The sequence below is a fragment of the Callorhinus ursinus genome, unplaced genomic scaffold (assembly GCF_003265705.2).
Source record: "Callorhinus ursinus isolate GAN/ISIS: 27379988/994484 unplaced genomic scaffold, GSC_fseal_2.0 scaffold42, whole genome shotgun sequence".
NCBI lineage: Eukaryota > Metazoa > Chordata > Mammalia > Carnivora > Otariidae > Callorhinus > Callorhinus ursinus.
In genome coordinates, this window is record NW_027397104.1 from 6,237,985 (window position 1) to 6,256,968 (window position 18,984).

Below are 18,984 nucleotides of genomic sequence, written 5' to 3' on the forward strand. Positions count from 1 at the left end.
TTTAAATATTTATTTGAGCGAGACAGAGATAGCAAGAGAGAACACAAGCCAGGAGGAAAGGGAGAAGCAGACGCCCAGCTGAGCAGGGAGCCTGATGCGGAGCTTGATCCCATGACCTGAGCTGAAGGCAGATGCTTAACTGACTGAGCCACCTAGGTGCCCCTCACATAATTTTTTTAAAAAAGACCTTTGAAGTATAATTGCACACATTTAAAGTGTATATGATGTATATGCCCAAGAAACCATCTGCAATTAAGATAAACATATTTATTATTTTCAAAGTTTCCACATGTTTCCTTGTAATTCCCCTCTTCCACCCTTCCCTGACCAACTTCCTTTCCTCATTCCCAGGGAAAGCACTGATCAACTTGTTATAAATTTTCTACAGATCCATTTGAATTTTCTACTAATACTATTGTATATAAATGGAATCATCTTTATTCGACTTGATTCAGTCAGCATAATTATTTTAAAATACATCCAATAGTTGCTTCATTTTTATTATTAGATAGTGTATAAATCTATAGATAAACCACCATTTGTTTATGCATTGATGAATTCACTTATTTGGTTTGCATCTAGAATCAAGCTATTACATTTAAAGCTGTTATGATTATTTATGCACAAGTCTTAGTATGGACATAAGTTTCCAATTTTCTTGGGTATATCTTAGTTGTGGAATGCCTATGCCTTTTGAAAAGTTTAACTTTTAAAGAGACTACTAAACTCTTTAAAGGATTTGCTCAAATCTTTTACCCATTTATTTTAAACTGGCTTATTTTGAGATTTCTAGATATAACCCTTTATCAGAAATAGGATTTGTAACAATTGTTTCCCTTTCAACAACTTTGTTGATTATTTTTACAGTGTTTTTCAAAGGACTTAATTTTAATAAAGTCCAATTTATTATTTTATGGACCTTTCTTTTGGTATCATAGCTTTTTTCGGATCATAGCTTTAAAAATGTTTTCTATAACTGTTAAAAATTTTCTCATTACCTTTTTTTTTTTAAAGATTTATGTATTTGAGAGCATGCAAGTAGGGGGAGGGGCAGAGGGAGAGACTCTCAAGCAGACTCCTGGCTGAGTGGGGTGGGGTTAGGGGGACAGATATAGAGCTTGACCTGACCACCCATTAGATCCTGACCTGAGCCAAAATCACAAGTCAGAGGCTTAACTGACTAAGCCACCCAGGTAGCCCTCATTGCTTTTTTTTCTGGAAGTTTTATAGTTGTAGGTTTTAATTTTGATACATTATTCATTTGAGTTAGTTTTTGTACACAGTATGAGATAAGGATCTAAGGTGGATATTTGGGGGTATATGGATATCATTATAGGTACAGAAGTGCCTTTAAACTTTTTTGTCAAAAATAGCTTTTTTTTTTAATGTGTGAGAATGATTCTGAAATCTTTATATTGTGTTCTGTTGACCTATTTATTGGTCAGTATGTCCATTCCTTTCTCCTTAATTACTGTACCATTATAATAAGTCTTGAAATAAGGTAGTGTTAGTCCTTTTACTTTTCATCTTTTATAAAAATTTTTTACTAAGTCTAGGTCCTTTACATTTCCACATAAATTTCAGGAGAACTATATAATCTGATTATTTTTTTAAATTAGTGAGTAAAAATTTACTATACATAATGTGTATTCTGTACTCCAGGTATATGCAAAGTAAAAAGTAAAAGGTAAACATAGGGGGAAACACTTATTTTAAATGACTCCAAAGTAAAGCATAAAGTATTCCCCAGTTACCTGCAGTTGATAAGTTGACACAACAAATGCTTAAAGTTGGCCCCTTGTGCCTAAAATGTTTATGTATTTTAAATAAATGAAGATTTATCTTCTAGATAGTTGTAATACCTCAGATCTTGGAAGAGTGATCTAGTTCAACTCCCTCCTGAGCATCAGAGTACTGGTTTGCACAAGCTTAAAACACTACTACCTATAGTAGGCACAGTTAAGATTCATATCAGGTGGACTGTGACCAGTATATTACATTATACTCATTTGTATCTCCAAACTTCACTTAGTAAAATAGATGCATTCTTGAATAAATAGTAATAGCTTGAACGAGCTCTTACTACTGGTGTATTTTACTTTATGCCATATAAATATGTCTATACTATTAACATATAACGGAAATCTAATGTATTTTGATCTTCTGCTATAATGTAGATATTTCTTCATCTCCCATATCACCATTTAGATGAAATTTTATTTTACTTTAAAAATCTGAGAGATTTGCTCAATGTCCTTTGACAGACTCTATTTAGCTCTGAATATGGCCAAATCATTTTAGTAAGGGTCTTAATTCCCATATCTGAAAATGACAGCCTTAGATATTAACATACACATTAATACCCCAAATATTAAGCTCTATAGTACCTATTGGATATTTGAAAGCAATGGATGTGCCAGATTAGTCAGCATTTCACAAATAGATGAATTGAAGACACAGAAATTCCAGCTCTGAAATAATTTAGGTATGCCAAGCAAATGGAAGAATAGACCTTGTTAGGTGAAAATAATAGTTATCTGTGAAATATTTTTACTCCCTATTTCAAGTTCTACATGCAAGAGAATAATAAGGACATAATGTTATTGAGTCTTCTGCACTGGTAACAAAATTTTTAACCTAGGATGCAACCAAACAATGTCCAGAGAAAAGACACCATTAACCCAATAGTGACAGACAGTGGTCCAAAGCCACTCTTCTGTAGCTATGACCTTTCTTCCTAAATTCCTTCAAACGATCTTCAGGCAGTACTATTGCAGTGCTTCCCAAATTATTCTATAATTTATTATTTATAAAGTACACTTGTCACATTGCTGAGAAGTTTAGTAGCAAGAAATAAATTTTTCAGGATAGCAAGCATTGTAAACAAGAATAAGATGGTAGCAGAATAGCACATCCATTTCTAGATGGTCACATTTATGTTAACATGAGAAAAAAAATTGCTTTTTGCAAAGTTTCATGATATTCTTGCTATGGTTTTATTGATGTCACAACAGGAGGTTAATAAAAATAATATATAACAAACATGACTTTAATTGCTAAACTACATTGAGTTCCCACTTAGTAAATTGCTAACTCAAAATGTAAAAAATTTTATGTTCCTGAACAAATATTCTTTTTTCTACTGTTTTTATAATTCAACTATTTAAGTTCTCAATTGCTCAGAAGAATAGGCTTAGGGCAATATCAAAGCTCTCTTTATATCTGGGGTTCTTTTCATATTGAGAAATAAAGTTAATTGGCCATGTTCCAACCATGTTTAAAATCTGTTAATTCACCTACAGACTGTAACAACTTTGTCACTAATATCAGTGAGATTTTTAAGGCACTGGTAAACAACTCTAAAGGACATGTCAATTTAGGCTTCAGAGTCATGAGTTAATAGTTAAACATTAAAACTGAGTGGAATACAGGCTCATGGGCTGAAGGAAAAGTTAAAATTGGCTTTGCTGATTATATTTCTCAAAACTGTAAACAGAACATTTAAATTCAAATTTCACATTCCCATGTGTACTTTATATTGGTTGGAATATGTCTGTTTCTAATTATCTTTATATGAGTAAAGACATATTTGGAGCACATAATTAAATCTTTTGACAAGGAATTGTATAGTCATTTTATTCTTAAAATTTCAGTAAGTATATATTAGATTATTGTAGTATTGCTTTAACTGAATGTGGCCTTATTAACTTCTTTATTTGCTTTCCAGAAAAGGCAGAGAAAATAATTCCTTTGAAACTTCAGGGGAGGAAAGTAGGTAGGCAGAAATAATTACAGAACTGGACCATGTCCAGAACACTGGGGCTAACATCCTGATTACTAGAGCAGCATCTATTACAGCCACAAGCAATCTCACTTGAGCCTAATCCATCAGTTCCTGCTTCCCCAAAGGGCCACTTCTAAATCCTGCTGGAGCCACGGACACCTGGTAAGAGAGGTGATCATTTTTTTTTTAAGTGCACTTTAACTTCTAAAATCCATAGGAAGCTCTACCTCTGAATGCTCAGACATTCTAAAACTGTTGTCAATATGAAAACATTCTACAAACTGCCTAAGATGGTTACCCACAGACAGATAGGGTTAGGAGGCCTTGGGAGAGTTGGGATTTTCTAAGATCACAGCTAACCCTTCCCTTGCATTAAGGAGGTGGTGATGTCTATGGTTCAGTCCTATGGTTCTCAGGTTTTAACCCTGGGAAAGAAATATTCACTCATGCTTTTATTTATTAAATTTTATCTTCACTATGTCAAAGTTGCTATAGTCTAGAAGGAAGACAGAATTTTACCTCAAACTGTAAAAAATGACATTGAAGCAAGGGGCATAAATGCATCTCTAGACCCTTCCCCAGCACATTACGTATAAAAAAAATGATCAATATGTATTTAAGTGAATGAATCATATGAATTGTGACATGGGAATCTGAGTTTTCAGGACGATACGCTAGGACATTTGTTTAGTCAGAGAGAAAAAGATGTTACAAAGCAGTGAAGTTGTTGGAATAGCATTAAATATCATAAGGAAGTTAGGTAGAAAAACTAGAATATGTCAGCAGGTTATTTTCCTAATTTGTAAACATTCAGGTTGGAGTGATCTGAATGAATACATGTAACAATTAGGAGAACTTGGTAAAAATGACTCCTCACCTATACTGAAAAACTGAATGAATGAGTAAATTATATAGAACTACATTGCAAAAAAATGATGTCTCCCAAATTATTTACTGCTCTCAAAATCCTGTCTGGGAGATAATTAGATTAATAGAGCTGCCAAAAATCATTTTATCCTCAAAAACAAAAAGGGAAAAATTTATCTTCCAATTTACTCTTCTCTTAACAAATTCGTTTTTATGTTAGTTCCAAATGCATCAAATGAATTCTATCCTTGTACAAGTCACTCTGCCCTAAGTGGCAATTCTTTACTTACCTTTGTGTTAAGGAGGAATGTGAAGTAGCTGATATAAAATTATAACTAGTATTTGAAATCAAGTCTCAAACCAAACATATAGTTGAAATTACTATAAAACTTCACCAGAAAAGATTTCATTGGCTGTATTTGAGAATTTTCAAATTTCAAAGCATACATCTTTATTTCAGACTAGAAAGCTATCAGGGCCATTTAGTATACCAAGATTTTTACATCAAACAGAACTTTTTAATCATTTGTTAATAGGGTACTTTTTATGCTAGAAATTTTCTTACTCTGATATTTTGTTAATGTATTATTGTACTTTAGGCTAAGTAATATAGCCTTAGTTTTGTCATAAGGATAGGAAAATTATAAAAACTTGGGGATGTTATAAAGATTAAACAATAAAAAAAGAGAAGGATCAAGTAATAAATACATAATAGCTCCATAATACCCATCTCATTTATATCTTTCTGTCACTAGTGCCTGCCTTACTAATAACAAGAATCCGAAAACATGTATTCCTAGAAATTAATATGTGAATATGCAATAAAAAAAAAAGGAGCCTGAAGTTTACCCCCCACCAAACAGTTTATTCAGGAAACCAATCTAAGGAACACAATTAGGAAAATAGAATGTAGGTTCTACATTTCTTTTGAAGACCGACAGATTATTGATTAGCCTTTTAGAATAAATGGACTATATATGTCTCTGTGGCCTTAAATTTAATTTTCAACAAAGATCAGAAAAGTAACCATCAAAAGATAAATTATTAAGCTAAAAATTGAGTGTTGTTGTGGTTTTTCTTTATATTTTTTTCTGGGACAGAATTTTCAAAAGAGATCAGGTGGATTATCACCAGGTTGTCTTTAACTACCATGCTGATTCAATATGGTATTTATCTACAAATAATGGATTTAAGATCAAGGACTGGCATCAGACTGAAGAATAAATCAACGTAAGAGCAAGAGGGCTCCTTAGAACATTTACCATACTTTACTGTAAATACTTGAGCAGGGTTTTTCTTCCTTTGTAATTCTAAATATCTTGAGACTGGAACCATACTTTTCTATTTATAATATTTGTTTATGTGCCTAACACAATGTCTGGCATGTAGAAAGTACATAAGAAATATACATTGAGTTGAAAGATTAAGAATGACGCTAAGGGGATATAGAAGAGGATGAGTTCCTCTCTCACACAAAAGTAGTTGAATTCAGATCTATTTGACATGGTTGTAGAATATGGAGTGCTTATCATGTGTTCAAGCTAATAAATTACCCTAAAAGAAGCTATTCTGTGACTGTCAGTTGCTACACAATTTATAAAGTGTAACATAATGGTTTTATCTACTAAAGAAGCCTCTGGAGTCCTTAGTGCTTGAGAAAGGGTGGAAAAAAGAAAAAAATGTTACTCAATCTCCTATGCTTTGGAATAAAAACTACAATGACAGAACATTTTAATAACTATGCTTCAGAGTTTCTAGCTTGGGTAGAAGCACAGACTGAAGATAATTTGTAGTCATAATGTCAAGATGTATTTGATATAGAACAGATTTTTGCATTTGGCTAGAAAACCAAGTTTTTATGATTATCAACATACCATATCATCATCGGCAGACCCCCATCAGTATAAAGAAAAAAAGGAGATGAAAGAACCATGTGACCATCTAGTGATGGGTAAATACCTCATAGTTCAAACAGAATGTTTCTTTTCCTTGAAGCTTTATTGAGATATAATTGACATATACCACCATGTACATTTAAGGTAATGATTTGACTTACATATATTGCAAAATGATTACCACATTAAGCAACATCCATTACATTATATAGTTACAAAAATAATTTTTCCCAGTGTTGAGCACTTTGGGGATCTATTCTCTTAGCAACTTTCAAATATACCATATTGCAGTTCTCATTATAGCCATCATATACATTACATCCCCAAAACTAATTCTTATTATAACCGGAGGTTTGTACCTTTTGACCACCTTCACCCAATTTCTCTACCCTCTTCGCCTTGCCTCTGGCAACCACAAATCTGGTCCCTTTTTCCGTAAGTTGGGTTTTGCTAGCTTCCATATCTAAGTGGACATAATGTATTTGTCCTTTTTCGTCTTACTTCACTTAGCATAATGCCCTCAAGATCCATATTATCACAAATGGCAGGATTACCATTTTTTATGGCTGAATAGTATTCCACTGTGTGTGTTTATGCCTGTGTGTGTGTGTGTGTGTGTGTGTGTGTGTTTGTAAATACACACTCTACAATTGCATGATAATTGCATTATCCATTCATCCATCAACAGACACTTATGTTGTTTCCATATCTCGGCTATTGTAAATAATGCTGCCATGAAAAAGGAGGTGGCAGATACCTCTTCAACATAGTAACTGCATTTTCTTCAGATAAATACCCGGAAGTAGAATTGCAGAATCATAGAGCAGTTCTTTTTCTGATTTTTTGAGAAGTTACCATACTGTTTGCCATAGTGGCTATAACAAACGGAGGTTCCCACCAAAAGTACACAAGGTTCCTTTTCTCCATATTCTTGCCAATATTTGTTTTCTTTGTCTTTTTGATACTAGCCATTCGAACAGTTATGACGTGATATCTTCTACCATTATGGTTTTGATTTGCATTTTTCTTGTGATTAATGATGTTGAACATCTTTTCACATACTTGTTTAACATTTGACTATCTTCTTTGGAAAAACTGTCTATTCAAGGCCTTTGCCCATTTTAAATTATATATATATATACACACACACATATATATATATATATATATTTTGCTATTGAGTTGTAGGAGTTCTTTACATATTTTGCATATTAACCCCTTATCACATACACAGTTTGTAAATATTTTCCCCAGTCCATAGGTTGTCTTTTCATTTTCTTGATGACTTCCTTTGCTGTGCAGAGCCTTCTAGTTTGATGTAGTCCCACTTGTTTTAGTTTTTTTTCTTTTTTATGTTGTTGCTTGTGCTTTAGATGTCATATCCAAAAATTTGCTGCCAAGAACCATGTCAAGGAGCTTTATTTCTAGGTTTTCTTCTAAGTCTTTAATCCTTCTTGAGTTAAAGTTCATGATGGTGAAAGATAGGGGTCTAATTTCATTTTCTTTTAACATGTAAATGTCTAATTTTCCCAGCACCATTTGTTGAAGAGAACATCTTTTTTTCCATTGAATATTTTTGGCTCCCTTGCCAAATACTAGTTGACCATTTTTGTATGGGCTTATTTCCGAGTTCTTAATTGTGTTCCATTGGTCTATGTGTCTGTTTTTGTGCCAGTATGATAATGTGTTGATTACAAGAGATTTTTAATATAGTTTAAAATCAGGACTTTTGATGTCTCTAGTTCTTTCTTCTCAGGATTGCTTTGGCTATTTGGGGTCTTTAATGGTTCCATATGAATTTTAGGATTATTTTTCTACTTCTGTAAAAAATGCCATTGGAATCCTGATAGAGATTGCGTTAAATGTACTGATGGCTTGAATAGAATATCTTAGAAAGTTATTTCATGCTGGTGCAAACTGGTACATTTTAGGAGTTCAATTAAAACTTTCATTTTCAAGCCTTCCAATTTAAGCACTAAGGAATCAGGATGTTAGGTACTAATAGAGATATTCTTTTTAGTTTGAAATAGTATGATACAAATATAACAGCTTAACATTTCCGGCAAATAGGATCAGATTATAAAAAGAATATGCTTTTTTTTTTTCCCCAGATAGAATAACTTCACAGAACAATGCTTTCAACAATCTAGTCTACAGTGGTATAAATTAAAAAAAATTGAGATGTGCATCCATGTACTTAAAGAAGTATATAACTTTTTAGAAATAGTATTCTTTTTTTCTTGTTATAAAATCTATTTCCTCTCTACATTTTCTTATCCCTAAATTAACTATTTTGTTGCTCTTTTATTTCTCTTTCTCTAGCTTTTTATTTTGTGATATTATAGATTCACACATAGTTATAACAGAGAGGTCCCTATATTCTTTATCCAATTTTCCCAAGATGGAAACATTTTTCTTAATTAAACTATAAATCATAACAAGGATATTAGCATTAAAAAAATCTTTTTACCTTATTCAGGTCCACCAGTTTTACATGCACTAAATTTGTGCATGTATGTGTGTTTAGTTATTTGCTATTTTATCGAATGTTTACATTCATGTCACCACTATGTGAGTCAAGATGCAGAATAGTTTTATCACAAGGATCCCACATGTTGCTCTCTTAGAGTCACAGCCACCTGTGCCTATTACTACCTCAACCCCTGGCAACAACGAATCTGTTTTCATCATTCTAATTTTGTCATTTCAAGAATGCTGATAAGTAGAATCATATAGCTTGTAACCATTTAAGATTGACTTTTTATGCTCAAGATAATTGTTGGACTGGATATAAGATGTTATGTGTATCAATAGTGTCTTTAATGATAAGTCATATTCCATGAAATGGATGTACCACTGTTTGTTTAACAATTCACATATTAAAGGTATGACCAAGCTGCTATAAAAATTTGTATGCAGATTTTGTACAAACATAAGATCTCATTTAATAGAAATTAATGCCAAACATTACAATTCCTGGATTATATAGGAAGTGCATGTTTAGATTTTTTAAGAAATTGCCAAGTGAATTTTAGAATGGCTGGATCAGTTAATATTTCTTGAAGCAGTGCGTGAATGATGCATTTTCCCCACATTTTTACCAGCATTTGGTATTGGTACAATTTATTTTTACTTGAGGGGTTTTGATAGGAACTATTGATATTTCATTTTGGTCTTAACTAAACTTTCCTTACTGGCTAATAAAACATATTTTATGGGTGCTTTATGTGTGTGTGTGTGTGTGTGTGTGTATAATCTAGGGCACCCATATAGGGCACTAAGTTGTATATATTATATTACTGTGTGTGTGTGGATAAATATATCCACTTCAATGAAATGTCTGTACATGTATTTTGTCCATTTTCTCATTGTAGTTTTGGGTCCCTCCCCCACCAACTAAGTCTACCAATTTAAATATTCTAGGTAGAAGGCATTTGTCAAATTTAGAAATTTAACTTTCTCAGTATTCTGGCTTTTTTCTTTCTTCTTTTTTAATCCTCATAGGGCCTTTACCAAGGCATAGTTTTTAAATGTATTATTTTTTTTAAGGCTCCATACTTGGAGCCTACTTAAACTTGGGGCTTGAACTCACAACCCTGAGATCAAGATCTGGCCTGATATCAAGAGTTGGATGCTTAACTGACTGAGCCACCTAGGCACCCCCAAAGTTTTAAATTTTGATGTAGTTCACAATTTTTTCTTTCAGGGATTGTGATTCTAGTTTGAACTCTAAGAACTCTTTACCTAGCCCTAGGTCACAAAGTTTTTTCTTGAGTTTTTAACTAAATGTTTTACCCTTTAAAAATATTATATTATATTATATTATTATATTACATTATATTGTAATTATTTACAGCATGTGAGGGGGCACAGAGAGAGGGTAAGAATCTTAAGCAGGCTCCATGCCATTGTGGAGCCCGACACAGGACTTGATCTCACAATCCTGAGATCATGACCTGAGCTGAAATCAAGAGTCAGATGATTAACTGACGGAGCCACCCATGTACCCCTAAATATTATTTAAATTGTGTACAAAGTATGAAGTTAAGGTTGAGATACATTTAGATATCCGATTGTTTCAGGATTGTTTTTTGAAAAGGTGATCTTTTCTTTACTGAACTGCTTTTTAACCCTTGTAAAAAAAAAATCAGTTAGACATATTTATGTTGGTAAATTTTGGGGTTCTCTGATTTTTTCCTTTAGTCTTTTTGTCTATTTCTCCAGAAATACCACATTGTCTTGATTACTATAGTTATATGATAAGCCTTAATGCTGGATAGAGAAATTTCTCCCATTATATTCTTTTCTAAATTTTTTTTGAAAAATTCTATCATTTGTACTTTGCACATATATTTTAAAATAAGTTTGTGAGACACAAAGAGGCATTTTTCCAAAGAAGATACACAGATGGCTGACAAACACAGGAAAAGATGCTCAACATCATCGATCATTAGGGAAAATAGAAATCAAAACCACAATGAGATACCACCTCACACCAGTGAGAATGGCTAAAATGAACAACTCAGGAAACAACAGATGTTGGCAAGGATGCAGAAGAGAACCTCTCACATTGTTGGTGAGAATGCAAACTGGTGCAGCCACGTGAAAACAGTATGGAGATTCCTCAAAAAGTTAAAAACAGAACTACCCTACCACTCTGTAACTGAACTATTAGGTAATTACCCAAAGGATACAAAAATACTGATTTGAGGGGGCACATGCTCCCCAATATTTATAGCAGCAACACTAGCCACATTATGGTAACAGCCCAAATGTCCATCTACTGATGAATGGATAAATAAGATGTGTGTGTGTGTGTGTGTGTGTGTGTGTGTGTGTGTGTATAATGGAATATTAGCCATAAAAAAAGAATGAAATCTTGCCAGTTGCAATGATGTGTATGGAACTAGAGGGTATTACGCTAAGTGAAATAAGTCAGAGAAAGACAAATACCATAGGATTTCACTCATATGTGGAATTTAAGACACAAAACAGATGAACATAGGGGAAAGAAAAAGAAGCAGACCATAAAAGAGACTTTTAACTACAGAGAACAAACTGAGGGTTGCTGAAGGGGAGGCTGGGGGTGGGGAATGAGGTAACTGGGTGATGGGCATTAAGGAGGGCACTTGTGATGAGCACTGGTTGTTGTACAGAAGTGTGGAATCACTATATTCTACACCTAAAACTAATACAACACTGTATGTTAACTGACTAGAATTTAAATAAAAAATGGAAGAAAAAAGGAAATAAGTTTGTCTATGTCTAAAAAACTATTTCTGAGATTTGACAGAAATTACATTAAACTTATAGATGAGCTTGGGGATAGTTATGATCACTAGTCTTGAATTTTTCAGTTCATGATGGAGTGCTTCTAGCCATTGATACAGAGCTTCTTTGATTTCTTTAGACAATTTTATAGAATTTTCATGACACAGATTCTGTATAATTTTGTTTCCATCTATCTGTTAAGACTGTAGAAACACAACTGACATTTGTATTTTGATATATTGTCCTGCAAAGTTAGCGATGTTTATTTTTTGAATGCTTGTGTGAATTCTCCAGCAAAATCATGTGGACTTAGATATTTCTACTTGGAATATTTCTTATTACAAATTCAATTTCTTTAGAAGTAACAGGTCTATTCAGATTGTCTATTTCATTTTTTTTTAGAAGCCCAAGTATTTTTTTTTTTTAAGATTGTATTTATTTGAGAGAGAGAGAGAATGAGAGAGAGCACGAGAGGGAAGAGGGTCAGAGGGAGAAGCAGACTCCCTGCCGAGCAGGGATCCCGATGTGGGACTCGATCCCGGGACTCCAGGATCATGACCTGAGCCGAAGGCAGTTGCTTAACCAACTGAGCCTCCCAGGCGCCCCAGATTGTCATTTCATTTTGATTAATTTTGGGAAATTTGTCATTTCCAAGGAATTGAAATGGCTATAGGATCTGTTATGGTATCTCCTATTCTTCTTCTAAATCTGAGATTTATATCTTCACTCTTCTTACATTTGTCAGCCTTTCTAGAGGCTTATCACTTTCACTGATATTTGTTGAAGAAATAACCTTTTGGTTCATTGATTCTTTGTTTTGCTGGCTTCATTTTATTGATTTCTGCTTTTCTTTATGTCCTTCCTTATGCCTGCATTAGGTTTACGTTGCTTTTCTGTATTCTAGTCTCTTGAGGAAGGTAATTAGGTTATTGTTTTAAGGTCTTTCCTGGTTTTCTAATGTAAATCTTTAGTTATATAAATTTCCCTCTCAGACATGAGATAGCTGTGCCCTTCATATTTTGATATTCTCTATTTTTCATTTAGTTCTATGCATGATTTATTACTTTCTCTGTAAATTCCTCTCTGACCTATGTATTATTTTAAAGTGTATCATTAATTTTCCATGTATTTGAAGATTTTCTTGTTGTCTTTATGTTATTTTCTATTTTGCATTCAATGCAGTCGGGAAACGTAATTTGTATGATTGCAGTTCTTTAAAAATTAGTTAAGGTTGGGGGCCTGAGTGGCTCAATTGGTTGAACGTCCAACTCCTGATTTCGGCTCAGGTCATAATCTCAGGGTTGTGAGACTGAGCGCTCTGTAGGGCTCTGTGCTCAGTAGAGATTCTGCCTAGGACCCTCTTTTCCTTTGCCCCTCATACCCATGTGTTCTCGCTCGCTTGTGTGCACACGTGCGCTCCCTCTCTCTCTCTCTCTGAAATCTTAAAAAAATAAAAATTAGTTAAGGTTTGTTTTATGATTAAGATATGTTCTATCTTGGATATATTCCATGGACAGATAAATATTATATGCATTCTACTGTTGTTTGGGGGACTAGTCTTTAGAAGTTGAGTAAATCCTGTTGGTTGGTTGTACTACTTTCACTTAATCCTTGCTAATTTCCTCTTTATTTCTATCAAGTATTGTGAGAGAGATGTTGATGTCTCCAAGTAGAATTCTGGATTTATCTCTTTTTTCCTTTTCCTTTTTTGTAGGTCTGTTGCTCATTGCTTTAAGATTCCTCTATCTACTTGATGGGCTTTCATCATTGTAAAATTTACCCTCTCTGTCCTTGGTAATTTTCTTTGTTGTGAGGTAAATTTTATCTAATATTAACAGAGCTACTCCTATTTACCTTTGATTAATTATTTTATAGTATATATTTTTCTATCACTTATTTTCACCCTATTTATACCATTATACTTGAAATGAGTTTGTCTACACATTATTAGGTAATGTGCTTTTTTCCACTTGTTGATCTTTCTTTTCAATATTTAAACAATTTACATTTACTATTATTCTCTAATAAGATTTAAGTCTGTTTTCTTTTTTCTGTTTAATATTTCTGTATTTTTGTTTTCTTTTTCTGCTTTTCTGAGGTCACTTAAAAATGGAATTCTAAAAAATGTTTATTTCTAGTATTTTTTAGTGTATTCTTTTAAGATTTTATTTATTTATTTGACAGAGAGAGACACAGTGAGAGAGGGAACACAGCAGGGGGAGTGGGAGAGGGAGAAGCAGGCTTCCCGCCGAGCAGGGAGCCCGATGTGGAGCTTGATCCCAGGACCCTGGAGTCATGACCTGAGCCCCTGGGATCATGACCTGAGCCGAAGGCAGACACTTAACGACTGAGCCACCCAGGCGCCCCTGTGTACTTCTTTATATGGCTCTTTAGTGCTTGCTCTAAGATTGTTACATAAAAATAACAGAAAAATCCATGCTGTTAACATTTTACCAATTTGACTGAAGTGTCTATATCCTTTTGCCCTCTCCCATTTATTTTTTTTTTCAGTTCACTTTTTATTGCACTGATCACACATCATGGATGAGAATACACTGTATAATGTTGGACTGAGAATCATTCATGTTGGACTCAGCTTTTGAACAAAACACAAAACACAGTCTCCACTAGAGCATACTAGTCAACTCTTACACATTCACAAGGTAGTCTCAGATGGGATGTTTCCTGTAGACATATGAAAAAATATGCCTAGGATACGAATGTATAATGGCCACCCTGACACAAGAAGGGAGGCAAGAAACGATCGTGCATTGAAATGATTAGCAAGTAACTATTTTATGTATTTACCAGCAATTTGAGGCAGACATGAATGAACAGGAATACTTGGAGGATGATCGTGATTGAAAAACATTTCAACATATCCACAGTCCAGTCAGAATACTATGGTACTATATATATAGTATAAACAACTGCTCAGTGATATTTCCATTTATTTTACTTTTAGTAATAAAAAATTCTATATCATACATGATTGAACACATATTTTGCTTTAAAATTAACAGTCACAATTGAAGAAACAATGGTTTATTTTTCTAATGAAATTACCAAGCTGCTGAATCTTAAGGCCTCAATAAATGTTGCATCTTATTATTTTCATTCAACAATGAGACCTCCTATTTTGATTATTCTCGGTAAATAGCAATTTTGTTTCTCCAGTTGTTTCCATTTGCCAAAGTTAGGACAGACAGTTTAATATGGTGGCTGCTGCTTTCAGGGGATTCTATCAGATGAATCCTCATTTCCATCACAATAGCTGCTGGCAATCTTTCAACAAAAGTCCATCCATTAGGACTTCTCTATCGTGGTTGGCCAAGAAGTCCTGCTTTGGCTGCCAGGGCTTCATTCTGCTGAATATGATATTCCTGAAATCTCATGGATATTCTTTGTGTCATTTTTAACTATTTCTGTAAGCAATGTTCGGAACAGATGGTCTCTTCAGGTTTTACTTCTCTTGTTGTGAAGTCTGTAACGCAATCCAAAAAGCAGGTTTCTGTAAGTTTATTGTAGGTTCCAAGAAATTCCTTAAACTGTTTTATCTGATTAGATTCTGGTATTTGTGCAGCCATATTCTATTGGTATGTTTATTAGTCACCTTTTCTGATGCATGAGTTTCCTTTTGTTCTGGAAAATTAGTTGTCCAACCTTTGCTTGAATGTTTCTAATGACTGGTTTCTTACTTAAGCACAGGCTCTCACACCCGACACCAGTGCGAGGCTGGGGGGCTGCGCTGCCAGTAGAATCTAGGGGCGGAGCGCCCTCTCCCATTTATAATCAAAATGGTGTAAATATTTACTGTGCAAAAAGACCATATTAATATTATAATTTTTGCTTGAAACATGATTTTGAAATCTCAAGAGAAGGAAAATCTGTTGAATTCCCATATATTTTTTTCTGTTTTTATTGCCATTTCTTCCTAATATTACAAAATTTCTTTTTATTGTTTCCATTGTGTTTACAGAACTTCTGTTAGACATTCCTTAGGGTAGGTATGTTGGCCTACAAAAAAAAAAAATCTGTTTTCCTTCATCTGCGAGAGTATCTTGATTTTTCACTAATTCTCAAAGGATATTTTTGCTAAATAAAGGATTCTGTGTTGACAGTTCTTTTTAGCCTAATAAAAATGCCATTTTATTTCCTTCTACATCCATAATTTCCATAAATTCCATAAATTCTGTTATGAAATCTGGCCAGATCTTGTTTTACCTCAGTTGATAGAGTGGTTTCCCACTGGCTGCTTTCAAGAGAATTTCTTTGTCTTCAGTTTTTACAAGATTATTAACTATGGTGTCTCTTGACATTGATTTATTTAGGTTTATCCTGTTTGAGGTTTATTCACTTTTTTGAGTTTTAGGTTTATGTCTTTGGCCAAATTAGGGCCAAAATATTTTTTTATTCTTTCAGCCTACTCTTCTGGGACTCAGATGGTATGATTGATAGGTTTTTTTTTCTTGTAGTCCTGTAATTGCCTAAAGCTCCAAGCAGTTCTCCTTTTTTCTTTCTTTTGTTCAGATTATGTAATTCTGTTGTTCTAACTGCATGTTTATAGACCCCTTTGAGCTTTCCATTCTGTTGAGCTTATTCATTTAGCTGTATTTGTTATTGAATCTTTTAGTACTAAAACCCATTGGATTCTCTTAAAATGTTTTTTATTGAGTCAAATTTATATGTAACATGAAACTCACTGTTTTATCCACATTAATTTGTGTGATTCATTGGTTTTTAGTATGTTCACAGTGTGGCACAATCACCACAAATTCCTGAACATTTTCATGATACCTGTAATATTGCAATTTATAATTAGAAATAGATACTTGGTTTTTATCTGTTTCTGGCACACAGCTCCCCAAAGACTTGGAATTTGCAAAGTGATTACAGCAATAACAGTTTCTGTATTAAGTTAATGAAACACCTTGTGGAAAACACCTAAGAATTGGGTCTCATTGCCCATGGAGCAAACCATGTGATTAGAGAATTGGGGTCCTAACACCCTTCCCTATGGCAGGGAAAGGGAGAGTGGTTGGTGGTTGAATCAACTTCCAATAGTGAGTGATTTAATCAACCATGCTTATGTAATGAAGCTTCCATTAAAACCAGAAAGGATGGAGTTCAAAGAGTTTCCAGGATGGTGAACACATAGAGATTTGGGGAGAGTAGCATGCTCAGTGGGGGCATGGAAGCTCCGTGCCCTTCCCCATATATTTCACTATGCATCTATTCCATCTGGCTGGTCTAGTAATGTGCAGCTTAGAAGTTTTCATACTGTTCTCTTATCAATTTCTCTAAGATCAGGACTAATGTCCACACGTCTACTCCTAAATGTGGTAATTCTATTTCTTTTTAACTTCTTTAGTTTGTTCATGTTTTTGATCTTTTAAAAAAAAAAAAACTATTTTAGTTCTTTTTCATTGTTTTTGCTGTTTTATTTCATTCATATTTTCTTTTTCTTGCCTTTAATTTTTCTTTAGTTTCTTAAAGTAGAAAGTTAGGTTATAGGTTTTTTTCCCATCTTTTTTGATGTAGGTATTTAGAGCTATAAATTTTCCTCTGAGCACTATTTTCTGTGCATACCACAAGTTTTTATACTGTGTTTTTATTTTTAATTTCAAACTATTGTATAATTTAATTATTTGATCCATTAGTTATTTAGCAGTATGTGTTTAATTTCCACATGTTAGCTTCTAAATTTCCTTCTGTATATGATTCCAAATTCATTCCATTGTAGTCAGAGAATATATTTTGCATTATTTCACTGTTAAAAATCCATTGATTCTTGTTTTATGAACCAATATATGGTTTGTCTTATAGAATGTTCCATGTACAGTTGAGAAGAATGTGTATTCTAATGTTGATAGATGGAGGTTTCTGTAGATCGCTCTCAATTCTATTTGGTTTGTACTGTTGTCAATTCTTTATTTTCTTGTTGATCCTTTCTCTACTTGTTGTATTCATTATTTAAAGTGGGGTACTGAAAGTTCTATTCATTCATGGTGAACTATTTCTACCTTAAATTATGTCAGCTTTAGCTTCTTGTGTTTTGAAATGTTGCTTTTTAACTGTGTATATGTGATAAATATTATATTTTCTTAATGGATTGACCCTTTTACAATTTATAAAGTCTTTCTTTCTTTTTTTATTTTTTTCCCATTTTTTATTATGTTAATCACCATACCTTACATCATTAGTTTTTGATGTAGTGTTCCATGATTCATTGTTTGTGCATAACACCCAATGCTCCACGCAGAATGTGCCCTCTTTAATACCCATCACCAGGCTAACCCATCCCCCACCCCCCTCCCCTCTAGAACCCTCAGTTTGTTTTTCAGAGTCCATCGTCTCTCATGGTTCGTCTCCCCCTCCGATTTCACCCCCTTCATTCTTTCCTTCTTGCTATCTTCTTCTTCTTCTTTTTTTTTTTTTAACATATAATGTATTATTTGTTTCAGAGGTACAGATCTGTGATTCAACAGTCTTGCACAATTCACAGCACTCACCATAGCACATACCCTCCCAGTGTCTATCACCCAGCCACCCCATCCTTCCCACCCCCCCACCACTCCAGCAACCCTCAGTTTGTTTCCTGAGATTAAGAATTCCTCATATCAGTGAGGTCATATGATACATGTCTTTCTCTGATTGATATAAAGTCTTTCTTTCTATTAATGAATGTTCTTAATGTTTACTGTGTCTGGTATTTGTACAGACATTCCAACTCTCTTGTGGTTACTGTTTGCCTGGAAAATATTTTATCATACTTCTACTTTCAACCTATTTGTATCTTTGGATTTCAAGTCTCTTGTAGGCAGCCCATAGTTGGATCTTTTTTTTTTTTAATCTAGTCTGTCAATCTCTGCCTTTTCAACTGAAGAGGCTGGCCCATTTACATTTAATGTAATTACTTGAAAAAAGGACTTACTTCTACCAGCCTGACTTTTTTAACTTTGTTTTTTATCTTTTTCATAATAAACATATTTTACATTATACCATTTTAATTCCGTTGTCATAATTTATATTATGTATTTTCTAGTTATTTTCTTAGTGGTTACTCTGAAAATTACAGTTAACATCTTTATAGATCAGATTATTACCAACTTAATTTCAGTTAATATGCAAACACTTTGTGTCTATATATTTTCATTCTCCCCTTAT

At 33.6% G+C, this 18,984-nt stretch overlaps 1 pseudogene; it reads right to left on the reverse strand.

Moving 5' to 3' along the window:
• Positions 1-15,120: 15,120 nt before the first annotated feature.
• LOC141370688 (mitochondrial import inner membrane translocase subunit Tim9 pseudogene) lies at positions 15,121-18,115 on the reverse strand (annotated as a pseudogene).
• Positions 18,116-18,984: the final 869 nt, after the last annotated feature.